The sequence below is a fragment of the Pan paniscus genome, chromosome 4, assembly GCF_029289425.2.
Source record: "Pan paniscus chromosome 4, NHGRI_mPanPan1-v2.0_pri, whole genome shotgun sequence".
Classification (NCBI taxonomy): domain Eukaryota; kingdom Metazoa; phylum Chordata; class Mammalia; order Primates; family Hominidae; genus Pan; species Pan paniscus.
The window spans coordinates 110801554-110817910 of NC_073253.2; the positions used below are offsets into that span (position 1 = coordinate 110801554).

Here is a 16357-nt window from a genome sequence, read left to right on the forward strand (position 1 = left end):
ATTTCTTTCATCTATTCATTCAGTCAGTCGCTTATTCTTTCAACACGTATTTATTGCTGACTGTGTGCATTGCACAGTGCTGAGTGAGCCTGGAAATACAGCATGCATGAGCAAGATTGTGTCATCTATGCCCTCCTAGAAAATCCAAAGAACCTCCTCTGGGCTGGGGTGTGGTGGAGAGGAAGGCTTTCTAGAGGCAGTAATGATTGAGCAAATGCCTGAAGAATAGGTAGGTGTTTTCGCAGGTGAAAGTTGCAGGCAGAGAGAAATGCTTAGAAGCATTAATTCTAGATAAGAAGAGAAGGGTTGGCTGCTGAAGAACTAAAAGAAATCTCACATGGCTTTAAAATAACCCACAACAGGGGATCAGTGAAAAATGGAGAGTTTTGAAGGAGGCAGATCGGGGAGAATCTTAGGAAGTCATGTGAAATAATTTGAACTTGATGCTATGGCCATAAAACTTCCTTCAGGTGGAACCCAAACCTGGGCACAGGGGGCAAGGCTGGGCCCAGCTTCTGCTAACCTGGAGGGCGCCAAGTCAAAGTCAGCATGTGGTTGTCCTGAGAACAAGCTGGACATGATGTGGAAAACTGTCCAGCTAAGTCCCTCACTCCTCAGGCAAAGGGATCCCAGAATCTCACAGTGTCCCTTACCTGGATCTCTACCTGGATCTCACGGTCTGCCTTCTGGATCACTGAGTAAAAGAAGTAATTTGCTCATGTTCCACCTCCACCTTAAAAACAAAAACAACAAAACAAAAAACATAAAAACAAACAAAAAACAGAACACTCCTAAATTCTAATTCAGTGCATCTATTCAGTAGGTTCTGGGGCTAGAATCCCTTATTTTCCCTGCCCAGAAGAGTCCTGCCTATTAGGGCTCTACTTTATCCAACTTAAGAATAAACAATAATGCCTACAGTTGTTTGTTTTGATAAAATCACCAGCTTGGGTCCCTCAGTTACAATCACATACAGGCCCCACTCATGGTTCCTGGGGTAACATAAAGTTGCTATGCCCTGAATGAGAGGCCAAGGTGGGCAGATTGCTTGAGCTCAGCAGTTCAAGACCAGCTTGGACAACATGATGAGACCCCGTCTCTACAAAAAATACAAAATTAGCTGGGTGTGGTGGTGTGCACCTGTAGTCCCAGCAACTTGAGAGGCTGAGGTGGGAGCCTGGGAGGTGGAGGTTGCAGTGGCCCGTGACCACACCACTGCACTCCAGCCTGTGTGATACAGCCAGACCCTGTTTAAAAAACAACAAAAAAGGAAGAAAAGAAAAGAAAATGTCAGTCGTGTTGGAAAAGAAAATGTTTTGAGCAGTACCCTAGTTCTGTGGCTAGAGAGAGGAGAAAGAGCAATGTAATTTCCAGAAACCTTTTCTGGAGGACTAGATTAATGGAAGTGTGGATTCACCTAAGCTGTTGTTGGCTCTTAAGTTGGTTTTGTTTTGTTATCATTGTTATTGTTGTTCTTGGAGTAGCTTATAAGGTTTGAAGGATTTAGGGGAGAAGTCAAAGGCCTTGCTTCGGTGAAAAATTATGTGACCCTTACCTTCATATGAGAATATTAGGCTGAGAGCTACAGTCTCCCCAGTTGATCCTTTGCTCTGTCTACAACCTGTTCATCTCTATTTATGTCTTGGGAGGCAAAATGGTGAAAACTGTGCTTTTTACATCTTCCACAGGCTGACAGCAATCTCACACTCAACCTTGTACCTATCATCAGCAGGACACTGACAGTGATGATAATGATGCTAAACAACCACCAATATTGACATTATTTTTAAGAACCCATTGTTTTCCAGGTCCTATACCTTATTTTACATTCCTAGCTACTCTAAGAAATATGTATTTTTAAACTGTTTGTAGAGGAAAACTGCTAGGATATACATGCAAGGTTTCTGTTGTCCCATTTCAAAGAAAAATGTCTACACGTGGACTCAGGGTGGGGGTGGGCCCTGCCAATTTCCCAGCCTCTGTAGCTCCCTTGTTATAACTGGATGCCACATATTGCCCTGCCTACTTCCTCCACTCCCCATAGCTGCCATTGTGCCCTTTACTTCCTCTTTCAGGATCCTTATGATGCTTTATCTATTTCCTTTATACAACTGGAAGGCCCAGGAGGGCAGGGGCCATGTTTGGATGTTCAATTCTGAGTCACCATAATTCAGCAGAGTGTGTGGCACACAGGTTGTCCTCAGTGAATATTTGCATAGTGAAAATGAATGAGTGGATGTGGAGACTCAGTCCACCTCTGTTCAGGCACAAGCTGGACTTTGAATAGGAAGATTCAACCTTTCCCCTAGTTTCCAGGCCAAACTAGATACAGGGAGACAGGTTCAAATGTCTTTAGTGCACTCATCAGGCCAGCACCTCTAGAACAGCAGGACCCCCAACCTCGAGGAAGGAATGTATGAGCTGAGATCTGAATGTGGAATACCTTGTGCAAAGACCTAAAGAAGAAAGGGGCATGGCAATTCAGAGCTAGCAATGACAGCTCTTGTGCTGACCATGGGTTTCCAAATTGTTTCTCAGTTTCCTTTGTTGCTAATTAGTATTATAGTTTGCTGCTAATAATAGCAGTGAGCATTTATTTAGTGTTTCTGTGTGAAAGAGGCTGTGCAAAAAAGGTTTAGTATTGCTACGTTAATTTTTATAACAGACATTGTAAGTACTTCTATACAGATGGAGAAACCAAGGGTTAGAGAAGTAGAGTAACTTAAACAAATTCACGTGGCTAGTAAATGGCAGGGTGGAATTTGTCTGACTTTAGACAGTCTGGGCCAGAATGTAGGTATTACGTTGCCTCCCCAATATATTTCCTCAGTAATGGGTCTACTGTCTCCAATTTGCCATTCTCCATACCCCCTCAGTCCCTAGGTCCTGGGGCTGAGCTGCTGTGTATAGTTGTCTCCCTGAAGGACTCCCATCTATTTGGGACCTGGCCTGCAGCTTATAGCTTGCAGGACCACATCTCCATCACTGGAGAAACACCAGCAAGAATGGGCCCCACCACCTTGGTCTTGTTTTCTATCCTGAGCAGTTTCCTCTAACTTGCTTCCAACCTGCTTTCTTCTCCCATTCCTGACTGCTGGACACCTAATCCCTAGATTCACTGCCCATTTGTAGACTTATTTGCCCTTCAGATCTGATATGTGACCAGATTCCACTGGATCATTTGTGGATGGCTCATGTTGATTATGGTTTGCACTTACCCCTTTTGTTTTGCTGTTTCCAGCTTCTTTGAGTAAACACTTCATCTGGGAAATCCCATCCTCTGAAACCTGCCCGCTATGATAGGCTCCATGAGGATGTCCATGCCAAAATCAACATAACCGAAGGAGAGATGGAACCATGGCATGGTCTGAACCCCTAGATCCCGCCATGTCAGAGGTCAAATATCCCCTGGCCAGTGCCACTGTGTTGTTTGCCTCCAGAATCACTGAACAGTGCTCCCTGGAGTTAGGCAACATGCTAACCCTGTCCTAGCCTCTCGGATATATGAACAAACACATCCGTCTTCCAACGCTTTTTGTTTTTTGTTTAGGCCAATTTGAGTTGGATTTCATTCATTGCTATCAAAAGATTTCTGACAAATAGTAAACAAACATAACATATACAAAGTGAGGTCAGCACTAGGAAGAAGAAACACATATGCTTTTGAGGGTGTGCAACAGAAGCCATGACCTATTCTAAGGGGTCAACATGGGCTGCTTTGAGAAAGTGTTACTTGATGTGAAAGCCAGAGGAGGAGCAGTTAATTAGGAAGTGAGTAGAGCAAGGAGGAGGAGTCCAGGTAGAAGTAGGACATGTCTTGAAGTGAGAAAAAACTCAGTGCACTGTGAAAGCAAATAGAAAGCCAACACGTGTGGAGTATTGTGAATAAGAGGGAGATGTGGACCCCCCAAGCTAGAGGCAGGTAGGAACCAGACCATGCAGTCCACAGAACTCTGTAATCATGGAGTATCCAGACTAGTGATGAATGCAAAGTGTTTTTCACTTGGCAGATAAATAACTTGGTGGCGAATGTAGGAGTGGTGGTGCCAGGTGACAGGGTTTTTCAGACGGTCCCATTAACCCTTCCAGACTGAGGCATTAGCCTCCTAACAGGCCTTCCTACAACTGCTCTTGCCTCCTTAACCAAATTTCCCCCAGCTACCCAGAGAGAAAGGCACATATGTCATGAAGCTCCTTTAGATTCAGCAGCTTCTCCCTGCTCTTAGGGAAAAGTTTACAAATATTCATGTGGTTTCCAAAGCCCCCCAGGCTCTGGCCTGCACCTGCCCCACATCCTTGATTCGTACCTCTCTCCTCCCTGACAGCTCCTCGCTGCCTTATTGGTATTGCTTTCTGCTGGCATGTCAGACTCTTGCTGGTTCCTCGGCTTCAGGCCCCACACACACTCTTTTCCTGGCCGATGCCTACCTTGCCACGCTACCACTAGGCCTCCACTTAAATGCCCCTCATACTTGCCCTAACCCTAAGGACTAAGTTGGGTCCTAGTTTATTCTCATAGTCCTCAGTCTCCTCACTGTTTTCATGCCTCATTCACTATCTGTGAATCTGTGAGCTCTGTGGGTCCTTTCCTGTCTCTCAGGGCCAGGCAGTAGTAATGCCAGGAACCTAGCAATAACTGTCACATTTCTTTTGTTATTCTGTGTGCTCTGGGAGGTGGGGGTGGGGGAGCGGTGAGAGGAAGTTAAAGGAAGAAAGGTTTACAACAGTTTGTATGTACTGTTCATGGAGACTGTTTTTTTGTTTTGTTTTGTTTTTATTGTCAGGAAGTATGTGCATGAACAAAGAATTTTGAGAATGAATTCTTCTGAAGAGAAGGATATAGGTCATTTCTGGACCTTTCAATGTTAAACGCTGTGTTTTCCTTGCCTCCAGGCCCTAACTGTGTCCCTGCCATGTTTCTGTCATGTTCTTAAGGCCACTGAGTTTAGGTAGTTAACACATCATGCCAGGTGATAATTTGTGTGATTCTCTCACCAAAAACTGAATTTTCACATAACCCTATGCACTGTAGTAATTGTAACAACAACCCATATGATCCTTGCCCTTGTTCATAGGAGAGACTGGACAAGAAATGATGACTATGTTAGCAGAAATCCATGAGTACTACTCGTATAATGCTTCAGAGAACATTCTGTGCTGACATCATGCCAGGGCCATTGTTTTAATATACAAAGAACAAAATGTCCACATTATCACTGTAACTTCTTCTATCATCTTCTTCTCACTTCTGTTCACTAGTCCATTTTTTATTCTATTGCTAACCTTATCTCTGGCTGGTTGTTCCAACAATATTAACCCCTCTATTCAGAAATCAAAGATTCCCTCTGAATCAAAATCAGACACCTAACTATGTTCTAGGCTTCAAGTACCAGGTCGTCTTTACCTTTGCCCCTGTGTCTGCCATAATTCATTAAAGATTTTCTCTCTCTCTCTCTTTTAATTGATATATAAATAGCTGTAGATAATTTGGGGGGTACATATGATATTTTGATATATCTATAAAATGTGTAATGATTAAATCAGGGTAATTGGGATATTCATCACCACAAACATTTATCATTTATTTGTATTGAGAACATTATAGTTCTTTTCTTCTAGCTATTTTGATATATGCAATAAATTATTGTTAACTGTAGTCTTTTCTTTCTCTCTTTGGTCATGTCAGCCTTCTTATGACTTTGTCCAAGATAGCTTTACATAGAAGCGGTATCCAAGTGTGCATGATTTAAATGCCACTCCCAAAATTCCCCCAAAGAGTCTTCCATGTGCTGGACATTTTACCTAGATTAAGTCTTAGGGATCCCTTTCATATTAAGATCCATTTTATATTAAGAAATTGACTACCAAAGTGATATCTGGTTGGCTTTTTCTTACTGATGACACTTAACTATTCTTAGAGAAAACTTAGCTTGAAAAAAATGCTAATAGACTTTGTTTAAAAAATTTATTGTGAACTTTTTTCTCAGTTCTTTGATTTCCTCTTGCTTAATTATTGAGATCATCATCTATGAGATCACCATTACCAATGGAGGCCCCATAGTTTTAGAAGTCAACACTTATGAGATCACTGCTAGAGAATAACTAACAGACTTATTCATAATGTGGCATCTGGTGGTTGACATTGTCATTCTTAAAAATTGCAGTGTCATTTCATTAGCTTTATAAACATTTGAGTTATACCATACTTGTCACTATATCATGTGTTCCTATGTATCTGCCATAAATTCTTTAAGATATATGAAACATGAGCTACACAAAAAATAGAATCATTGCTATGGTAGGCAAAATTCTAAGAATGACCCTCAGTAACCCTCTCCAGAAGGCAGAACCAAGAGCCTGGGTGGGGAAAGCCAAGAGCCTAGAGAATGAAGTAGAGAGTCAGGGATAATTATTCCCAAGCTTTGAAATCCAATGGAGTTGGTACAGCTACATGCCAAAACTTCTTTGGACTGATAAGTTATTTGTACCTTCTTTTTTGAATTGGAATATCTGTAACTGTCATCTTATGCCTGTCCCACTATTGTATGTTGAGAGTGTGGGACAGGTAACTTGTCTCTTTAGTTTCACAGGTCCATGCATAATGAGGAATTGTGCCCAGAATTAATTATACCCAGGAGCCACATCAACACCTGGTTTAGATGATGATATTTTGGACTTTTGAGCTGATCATGTTTAGATGAGATTTTTGGACTTTGAACTGATGATATAGAGAGAAAAGACCCTTGGGAACCTTTGAGGGGCATGTGTTTTGCATGTGTCACAGGTGTGGATCATTGGGAGTAAGGGGTTGGAGAGTAGCAGTCAGAATTCTGCCCCAGGGACTCTCAACCTTGTACAATTGTCTTGCTTTTGAGTGTGGCAGGAACCTGTAAATATGAAATATCAGCCCAATGAGTATGTTATGTTATATGTCAAAAGGGGAATAATCCAACTAGACTCACAAAATTTAATTGCATGAGCCTTTTAAAAACAAAGAGTTTTCCCTGGCCCGTGGCAGCAGAGGGATAAATAAAGTTAGAGGGATTCAAACTCAAGGGAGATTCTCTTACTGGACTCAAAGTCTTCTGTTACTGTCATGTTGCAAGAGGGCCTGTGAGAAGGAATGGCCTCCAGGCGTAGAGAGTAATCCCCAGCTGAAGGCAAGGAAACAGGGACCTCAGTCCTACAATCACAAGAAACTGAATTATGCCAACAGCTTGAATGAGCTTTGAAGCAGATTGATTACTCCTTAGTTGAGCCAACAGTGGAGAATATAACCCACTAACACTCGATTTTAGCCTCTGAGACTCTGAGCAGGGAGCCCAGTTCTGCTATGCCAGATGTTGACAGAACTGTGAGCTAATAAATGGCTGTCATTTTAAGCCACTAAGTTTGTAATAATTTATTATAAACCAAGAGAAAACTAATACAATTCCTAAATATTGATTGACTATTTCAATGTATGTCCCATGTAAGTGGAAGTCAATTACTATTCAAATCATCAGTTGCTCATTGTCTTATTAGTTATGATGAATCAACCACTAACAATTCACATATCTCAGCTTTAAAACGCAATCAAATCAAACACTTGTATTTTCCTTGAACCCCCAACAGAGATTCTACTTCATTATATTAATCACGGCAATGCAACTGAAACAAATTAGAGTTGTATAGGCAATAAATTTCATGAGGAACTTAGATGATGACGAACAAGACAGGACAAGAATGGTTGGTGCGGGTAGAAGACGGATTGGCAGGCACTGCAAGTCATGTGGGTAGGGCAGGCAGGCTGTAGGTAAGCCCAAGAGAAGATGCAGCCTAAGAAGACTAGCATCCAGGACTCAGGCTCTAGATAAGAGGTCCAGGAATCAGACTTAGGGCACCAGCAACAAGAAGGGACTTGAAGCCAGGTGTATTAGTCTGTTTTCATGCTGCTGATAAAGATATAGCCGAGACTGGGTAATTTATAAAGAACATAGTTTAATGGACTCACAGTTCCATGTGACTGGGGAGGTCTCACAGTGATGGCAGAAGACAAAAGTCACATCTTACATGGTGGCAGACAAGAGAGAAAGAGAACCAAGTGAAAGGTATTTCCTGTTATAAAACCATCAGATCTCTTGAGATTTATTCACTACCATGAGAACAGTATGGGGGGAAACCACCCCCATGATTCAATTATCTCCCACCGGGTCCCTCCCACAACACATGGGAGTTATAGGAGCTACAGTTCAAGATGAGATTTGGGTAGGGACACCACCAAACCCTATCATCAGGCCACCTCAAATTGATCTCAGTATGTTGAAAGATTAGTCCTGAAAGGAGGAACATATAACCCACCTTGCAGGGAGTTCAACAGGTAGTGCTTTAAATAATTCCTTTTCCAATAGAGTAATGTTTTCTAAAGTGTGGCTCCTGTATTAGCTGTATCAGCATCACCTAGGAAATAGGAAATTCTCTAGCCTAACTGAGACTTAAGGAATCAGAAACCCTTAGGGGTGGGGCTCAGCAAGCTGTATCTTAGTACATCCTCTGGGTGATTTTGATATGCAATAAAGTTTGAGAACCCAGCAAGCATTTTCACCTTTACCTTCTACTGATAAGCATCTTGAAATCCACAGAAACAAGTCATTAGCCTAGATAGAGCTCCCTCTGTTTTCACACTAGAGCCTGTCTATCAGAACACATGGAGGGGAGAAACAGCCTCCAAATGTTGCTCATCTTGCTTATCATCCTGGGTATATCATTAAAGCACTGAGAGTTTTGTGCCTATCTTGGGTCAGTGGTTCCATTTATCATCTAAGTATTACCTTAATTTTTTTTTCAGAAATGTCATTTACTAAAATACTTTTATTGTGTCTCCTTGACTTTTTCCTATGTAGTTTTATTTTTCAGCTAGTAATCCAGAAACTTATTGCAGCTCTTTTTATCCCTACACTTGTGTCTACATGGTTTATTATCAGTTTTCAACTGGCCACATGGCATTCAAATATTTCTAGAACTGAAACACAACTGAAGTTCATTTATGACTTATTATCTGTACATTAAGATGCTATTACCATGATCTTTTAAAATCTTTTTAAAAATATATAAATATGAATAGACACTAAGAGAAACCCAGGACAGTCAAAATATTTTTTTAATTTAATTTACATTTTTTTCCTTCATGAACAGTCATATTGCAAAAAAATGACATTTTAAAAAAGTAAATATAACTGGGATTTCATTGCCAAAAGTTAATTGTAGAATAACTAAAATATAGGTAGAAATTATCTTTTATTTGTACCATGATGAAGAACACAACCAGTCTAAGACTATACCTTTTAAGGAAACATGTTTCTGCTCTTTTGTGGTATTCTCAGTCTAACTTTCTTAAATCATCCAAAGAGGACTATAGAACTTCTCCAGTGAGGACCATTAATAGGAACAACAACACTTTATTTCCTTTATATTAAAGTGCCATCACCTTATTGACTTTAAATCTGAATTTTGAAATATGGCAATACATATAGAAAAGCAGATGTGCATTTTATATTGTTGTACTTTTCAATGAAAGGAAAACAAAAATTACAGTCCTTGACATTCAGAATCTCACCTTACACTAGGCCATATTATTCTCCTATTAGGCATAAACCATCACATAGAACACTGACTGCAGAAAACATTACTCTAAGACCATGATAAAACAAGACAAAATAAGGACACTTCTTAATTTTTTCTATGCACAGAAAAAAAATACAAAGTCAGCATGCAACCCACAAAATATAAAATGTCTCCTCTCTTGGCCAGAATAATTGACTACTACTTATTAACCAATTGCAACTTTATGATCATTCTAACTTCCTCTCCCTATAAATAAGATTTATTGATATATCCAATATACAATTGCCCCTGCTTTCTTACAGTCTCTAATCTAGAACAAACCCTCACCACTTTAGACCATTCCCCAAATTACCCTACCAAAGTCCAACCGTATAATGGGTTCCTTCTCATACCCTTTGACTGAGGTGCTCCATGGTCTCCCATGGTATATGTTCTCCCTCTCTGCAACAGGTAATAAACCCACTTTGTTCAGTTACAGGTGTGCTTTCAGTAGTCAATTGTAAGCTATTTTAATTTTTTAAAATTAACGTTTCTTTCATGTAGATGCCTACAATCCTTTAATATACATTATAAAACTTGAATAACTTGAGTGGATCTGCAAAGCTAATTAATGATTGATCCAGCAGCTCATCTAGTAGTTCAATGCTCTGTGCTAACTCACCTAGCTATTACTTGGCATTATGTTTAATCTCTTGAGAAGTCGAATAGCAACAACTATTTTATTTATATATTACTTATATGCTTAGATTTGGTAAATTTAGAAATGGTGATTGGTATAGTTTGAGTATTTGTCCCTGTGAAATCTCATGTTGAACTGTAATCCCCAACGTTGGAGGTGGGACCTAATGGGAGTTGTTTGAGTCATGGGGGCAAATCCCTCATGGCTTGGTGCTATCCTTGCAATAGTGAGTGAGTACTTGTAAGGTCTGTTTTTTTAAGTGTGTGGCACCTTCCCCCAGCCCCTAGCTACTGCTTTCATCATGTGACGTGTCTACTCCTGCTTCATCTTCTGCCATGAGTAAAAGCTCCCTGGCCAGGCGCAGTGGCTCACGCCTGTAATCACAGCACTTTGGGAGGTCGAGGTGGGCAGATCATGAGGTCAGGAGTTTGAGACCAGCCTGACAAACATGATGAAACCCCATATCTGCTAAAAATACAGAAATTAGTCGGGCATGGTGGTGTGTGCCTATAGTCCCAGCTACTTAGGAAGCTAAGGCAGGAGAATCACTTGAACCCAGGAGGCAGAGGTTGCAGTGAGCTGAGATCACACCACTGCACTCCAGCCTGGCGACAAAGCGAGACTCCATCTCAAAAAAAAAAAAAAACCTCCCTGATGCCTCCTTAGAAGCTAAGCAGATGCTGGCACCACGCTTGTACAGCCTGCAGAACCATGAGCCAGTTAAACCTCTTTTCTGTATAAATTACTCAGTCTCAGGTATTTCTTTATAGCAATGCAAGAATGGCGTAACATAGAAAGTTGGTACCAGGAGTAGGGCATTGCTATAAAGATACCTGAAAATGTGGAAGCAACTTTGGAACTGGGTAACAGGCAGAGGTTGGAAGACTTTGGAGGGCTTAGAAGAAGACAGGAAGATGAAGGAAGTTTGGAACTTCTTAGAGACTGGTTAAACAGTTGTGACCAAAATGCTGATAGTGATATGGACAGTGAAATCCAGGCTTATGAGGTCTCAGATAGAAATGAGGAACTTATTGGGAACTGGAACAAAGGTTACTCTTATGCCTTAGCAAAGAACTTGGCTATATTGTGTCCATGTCCTAGGGATCTGTGGAAGTTTGAACTTGAGAACAATAACCTAGGGTATCTGGCAGAAGAAATTTCTAAGAAGCAAAGTATTCAAGATGCTCATGGCTGCTTCAAACAACGTATGCTCAGATGCAGAAGGAAAGAAATAACTTAAAGTTTAAAGTTATATTTAAAGGAGAAGCAGAGTATAAAAGTCTGGAAAATTTGCAGCCTAGCCATGTGGCAGAGAAAGAAAAAGCTTTTTCAGGGGAGGAATTCAAACGCACTATGGAGCAACCACTTGTTAGAGAGATATGCATGATTAAAAAGGAGCCAAATGCTAATAACTGAGAAAATGGGGAAAAGGCCTTGAAGGCATTTCAGAGATTGCAGAGGCAGCCCCTCCCAGCACGGGCCCTGAGGTCTAGAAGGACTGAATAGTTTCCTGGACCAGGGCCAGGGCCAGGGCCCTGGTATCCTATACAGCCTTGGGACACTGCTTCCCATATCCTTGCCACTCTGGGTCCAGCCTTGGCTCAAAGGACCCCAGATATAGTTCATGCTGCTGCTTCAGAGGGTGCACGATGTAAGCCTTGGCAGCTTCCATGTGGTGTTAAGCCTGTGGGTACACAGAATGCAAGAGTGAAGGCTTGGCAGCCTCTGCCTAGATTTCAGAGGATGTATGAAAAAGCCTGGTGTCTAGGCAGAAGCCGGCTGTAGGGGCAAACCCCTCACAGAGAACCTCTACTAGGACAGTGCAGAGGTGAAAGGTGGGGTTGGAGCCCACACACAAAGTCCTCACTGGGGCACTGCTTAGTGAAGCCATGGGAAGGGAACCACTATCCCCTAGATCCCAGAATGATAGAGCCACTGGCAGCTAACACCCTGCACCCAGAAAAGTAGGCACTGAACGACCTGTGAGACCGGCTGTAGGGTCTGAATCCTGAAAAGCCACAGCGTTGGGGCTGCCCAAGGCCTTGGGAGCCCATTTCTTGCACCAGTGTAACTTGTATGTGGGACATGATATCAAAGGAGATTATTTTGGAGCTTTAAGATTTAATGTCTGCCTTGCTGGGTTTCAGACTTCATGGAACCTGAAGCCCCTTTCTTTTGGCCTGTTTCTCCCTTTTGGAATGGTGATGTTTACTCAATGCCTGTACTCTCATTGTATATTGGAAATAAATAACTTGGTTTTGATTTTGCAGGCTTATAGGTAGAAGGAACTTGCCTTGTCTCAGATGAGATTTTGGACTTTGGACTTTTGAGTTAATGCTGGAATAAGTTAAGTCTTTAGGGGACTACTGGGAAGGCATGATTGTATTTTGCAATGTGAGAAGGACATGTGATTTGGGGGGCCAGGGGTGGAATGATATAGTTTGAATGTATGTCCCTGTCAAATCTTATTTGAATTGTAATGAAGTTGTAATGAGTTGAATTGTAATCCCTAATGTTGAAGGTGGAGCCAAATGGGAGGTATTTGGGTCATGGGGGCAGATCCCTTTTAGCTTGGTGCTATCCTTGCAATTATTAGTGAGTATTCATGAGATCTGGGTAAGTAAGTGGCACCTTCCTGACTGCTCCTGCTCCTGCTTTACCTTCTGCCATGAGTAAAAGCTCCTTGAGGCTTCCCCAGAAGCTGGGCAGATGCTGGAGCCATGCTTGTACAACCTGCAGAACTATTAGCAAATTAAACCTCTTTTCTTTACAAATTACCCAGTCTCAGGTATTTCTTTATCGCAATACAACAATGCCTTACTAGTAATGATCAAAAGCTACAAAATAAACACCATGCTTGGAAGACTTTGACCAACAATATTAAAATAGCCTCTATTATTAAGCAGTTACTATATGCCAGTATTGTACTTAGTGTTTTACACAATTTAGCTCATCTAAAACTCAATACATTTGGTTTACCTAGGAGTAACAGAATGTTCAATTAAAAGTGGCTTAAATACTGAATAAATTCAGTGTTTCACATAATTCCACGATGTTATTGGCTCAGTGATGTCAAAAAGGACTCCTTTACTTACCATTTTTCTGCATCTTATCCTCAGTGTGTTCGTGACATCTTCATTTTAGATTGCAAGTTGGCTAGAGTAGTCTCAGGTTTCACACGACTATATGTAATGAAAGTAGATTTCTATCATCTCTTTTTATTAGAGAGGAAATGTTTCTCCTGCTGATTTCTCCCTTCGGCCCCCAACGGCCAGGACTATGTCATGTTGTATTCAGGCCCTAGCTGCAAGAGCAACTGGGATCATGAGGATCTGGAATTTTCAGCCATAGTAATTGGAGGTGAGCTCCATTGGCAAGGAGTAAGGAGGGCAGGAGGGGTAACTCTTAGGTAGGAAGCCAACAGCATCATGCACAGGGGCTACCGTTATCCTCATTTTACAAAGGAGAAAACTGAATCTTAGGCAGGTTATGTAATTTACCAACAATTACTCAGCTAGAACATGTGGTATTACAATCCAAATGCAGCTCTGTAGAATTCCAATGCCCAAACTCTTTAAGGACTTAGACTCCAAGTCAGATGGACCCAGGTTTACATCTCAACTCTGCCTCTTTTCATTAATGACTTTGATTTTTTATTTGTAAAAAGAAATTATTGTATTATCTATTTCGTTGGAATATGGTGATGATTAAATTCATAATGTATACGTAGATCTAAAGTCCTGGCCCTGATATTACTGCTGTCATCATCATCTATCAGCAGGAGCAACATTATTACCCCCACTCCATTGGATGAAATTTCTAGGTCATCGTTCAGAGTCCAGTTGTTCTTTTCCCATCTTTCATAACACCTCGTATATGGATTTTACTTTGTTACTATGTCCATACTCTAACTTGTATTTTGGTTTTCACTCATATAGCTCCTTGAAGGCAGGGATGATGTCTTATTTATTTTTATATCTCCAGCCTGTTGTACAATGAATGATGCATAGTATGTGCTCAATAAAATATTTTGCATGAAGCTGTAGGTGAGGGTAGGAATAGCACTATAGCGCAACAATTGGGAGCTATAAATTCTATTCTCAATATTAGAGGAATCATCACATTCCAGAAAAACATTTGATTACAAATACATTATACAGGAAGGTCTACGATGACAGGCTTAGCATTTAAACAGCTATGTATTTTCTTTTTTTTTTAGACGGAGTTTCGCTCTTGTCGCCCAGGCTGGAGTGCAATGGCATGATCTTGGCTCACCACAACCTGCACCTCCTGGGTTCAAGCGATTCTCCTGCCTCAGCCTCCCAAGTAGCTGGGATTACAGGCACACACCACCAAGCCCAGCTAATTTTGTATTTTTAGTAGAGACAGGGTTACTCCATGTTGGTCAGGCTGGTCTTGAACTCCCAACCTCATGTGATCCTCCCGCCTCGGCCTCCCAAAGTGCTGGGATTACTGGCGTGAGCCACCACACCTGGCCAACAGCTATATATTAAAAAAAAAAAAAAGGTTTTTTTATTCTCCCCAAACTCCAAAATGAAGGGCTACTATTATATAAACCTCTTTCTTTCATTTTAAACCTTGGTGTACTTTCATTCATTAAAATTTATAGTAAGATGTCAACAAATTCTCAGTTCAAAGTAGTTCATTGTCCAAGTCTCCAGAAAAATCCATGTGTATTAAAAACTGAAATACTTTAAAAATTCAGGAATAACATTTTAAAATTCAGCAATAAAATACTTCTTGGAATAAGAGGAAAATGCTTTCTAGAAACCTTTCAAATAAAACCAAACTTAAAAGAAATGTGCATTTCTTAAATTTGATTTCAAGTTCTCGAGTTTCCTTGTGTCTGAGGGTAGGAAACATAACTCCTCAGCACAGGATTAATAGCAGCTGGCTTATAATACTCACCCTGAGAGCAAATAAATACACTGTGGGAAGCAGATACTGTTCTAGCTGAAATAGATATTTCAGTGGCAGTCAAAACAGGGAAGACATATTGATGTCCTCATCTGCTCATCATCCATATCACAATCATAGAATTAACTTTTCTTTTTGCTAATTTATAGGTGGTTAAAGCTTTCTTTGACAGTAAAATTACAATGGATGATTTCTCTTTTTTGTTACTTTGTTTTGTTTCACAACAAGGGTATAGTCATGCTACTGGCAAATAATAAAACTGTCCAATAATTTCTTTCCAACTATGCACACTTAATTTTACTATTTTGCTTCTTTAAAATAATTCTACAAGCCACTATTTTTAAAGTTATATTTTTACATATCAGTCATTCATTAATGAATCTATAATTTCAATAAGAGTTTCTTTAGGAAGAGTAGCTGTATCATAAATAAAATGAAGAAAACATCCAGCATTTGTAGGCTGCTCTGATTTGGGAAAATATTGTGTTTTTAAACTACCAATATACCTCTTATAAATGTCATTCAAACCCAACCTTGTTATGCAGCTAATTTTTTAGAATTTCATTATTTAGATATAAAATTACTGTTACTTGTTGAAAAGTTGGAAAGTACAACAAAATAGAAGGAAAAAAAAATAATTGTCCACAATCCAACCTTTGTAGATGGCTAATACTAACATTTTAGTTTACTGCCCTCTTGTCTTTTATCAAAGCATATGTAATATATACATTCAACTTTTTAAAATGAATTCAAGCCATACTAAATATATTTTTGGTTTCTTGTACTATTACTTAACATTATAGCTGGAATTTTTATGTCAATAAATATTTATTTAAAAAAGTTGAATCACTGAAATGCATTTCAAGATAAGGATTACTGTAATTTAACCAAATCTTCACCTGTGGGCATTTACATCATTTCTAATTTTTGTTATTATGCTAAAAATAATATAAGCACATGTATACAATGCTTTCTTCATATCTCTAATTTTCTGGCTTTGGAAGGGAATTATTAAAATATATATTTTTAAGGTTCTTAATATTTTTAAATTAAAAATGTTTACTATTAACTTTAGAGACATAGCCATAATACAATGTCAAAATGTTTTGCTCAAGTCATAAAGTAAAAACTGTTGGT

The 16357-nt window shown here is 40.0% G+C and overlaps 1 protein-coding gene across 4 annotated transcripts in view; it reads right to left on the reverse strand.

The window, feature by feature from the left end:
• FEM1C (fem-1 homolog C) overlaps positions 1-16357 on the reverse strand; it is a 54360-nt gene that overhangs the window by 32520 nt on the left and 5483 nt on the right. For 3 of the 4 annotated variants that reach the window (XM_055112555.1, XM_055112556.1, XM_055112560.1), the window contains one exon: positions 654-733. The gene's annotated coding sequence lies outside the window, so the exon portion shown is untranslated. Of the gene's footprint in view, positions 1-653; positions 734-7070; positions 7184-16357 lie in introns of all 4 variants that reach the window. The other variant, XM_055112559.1, reaches the window with a different exon arrangement.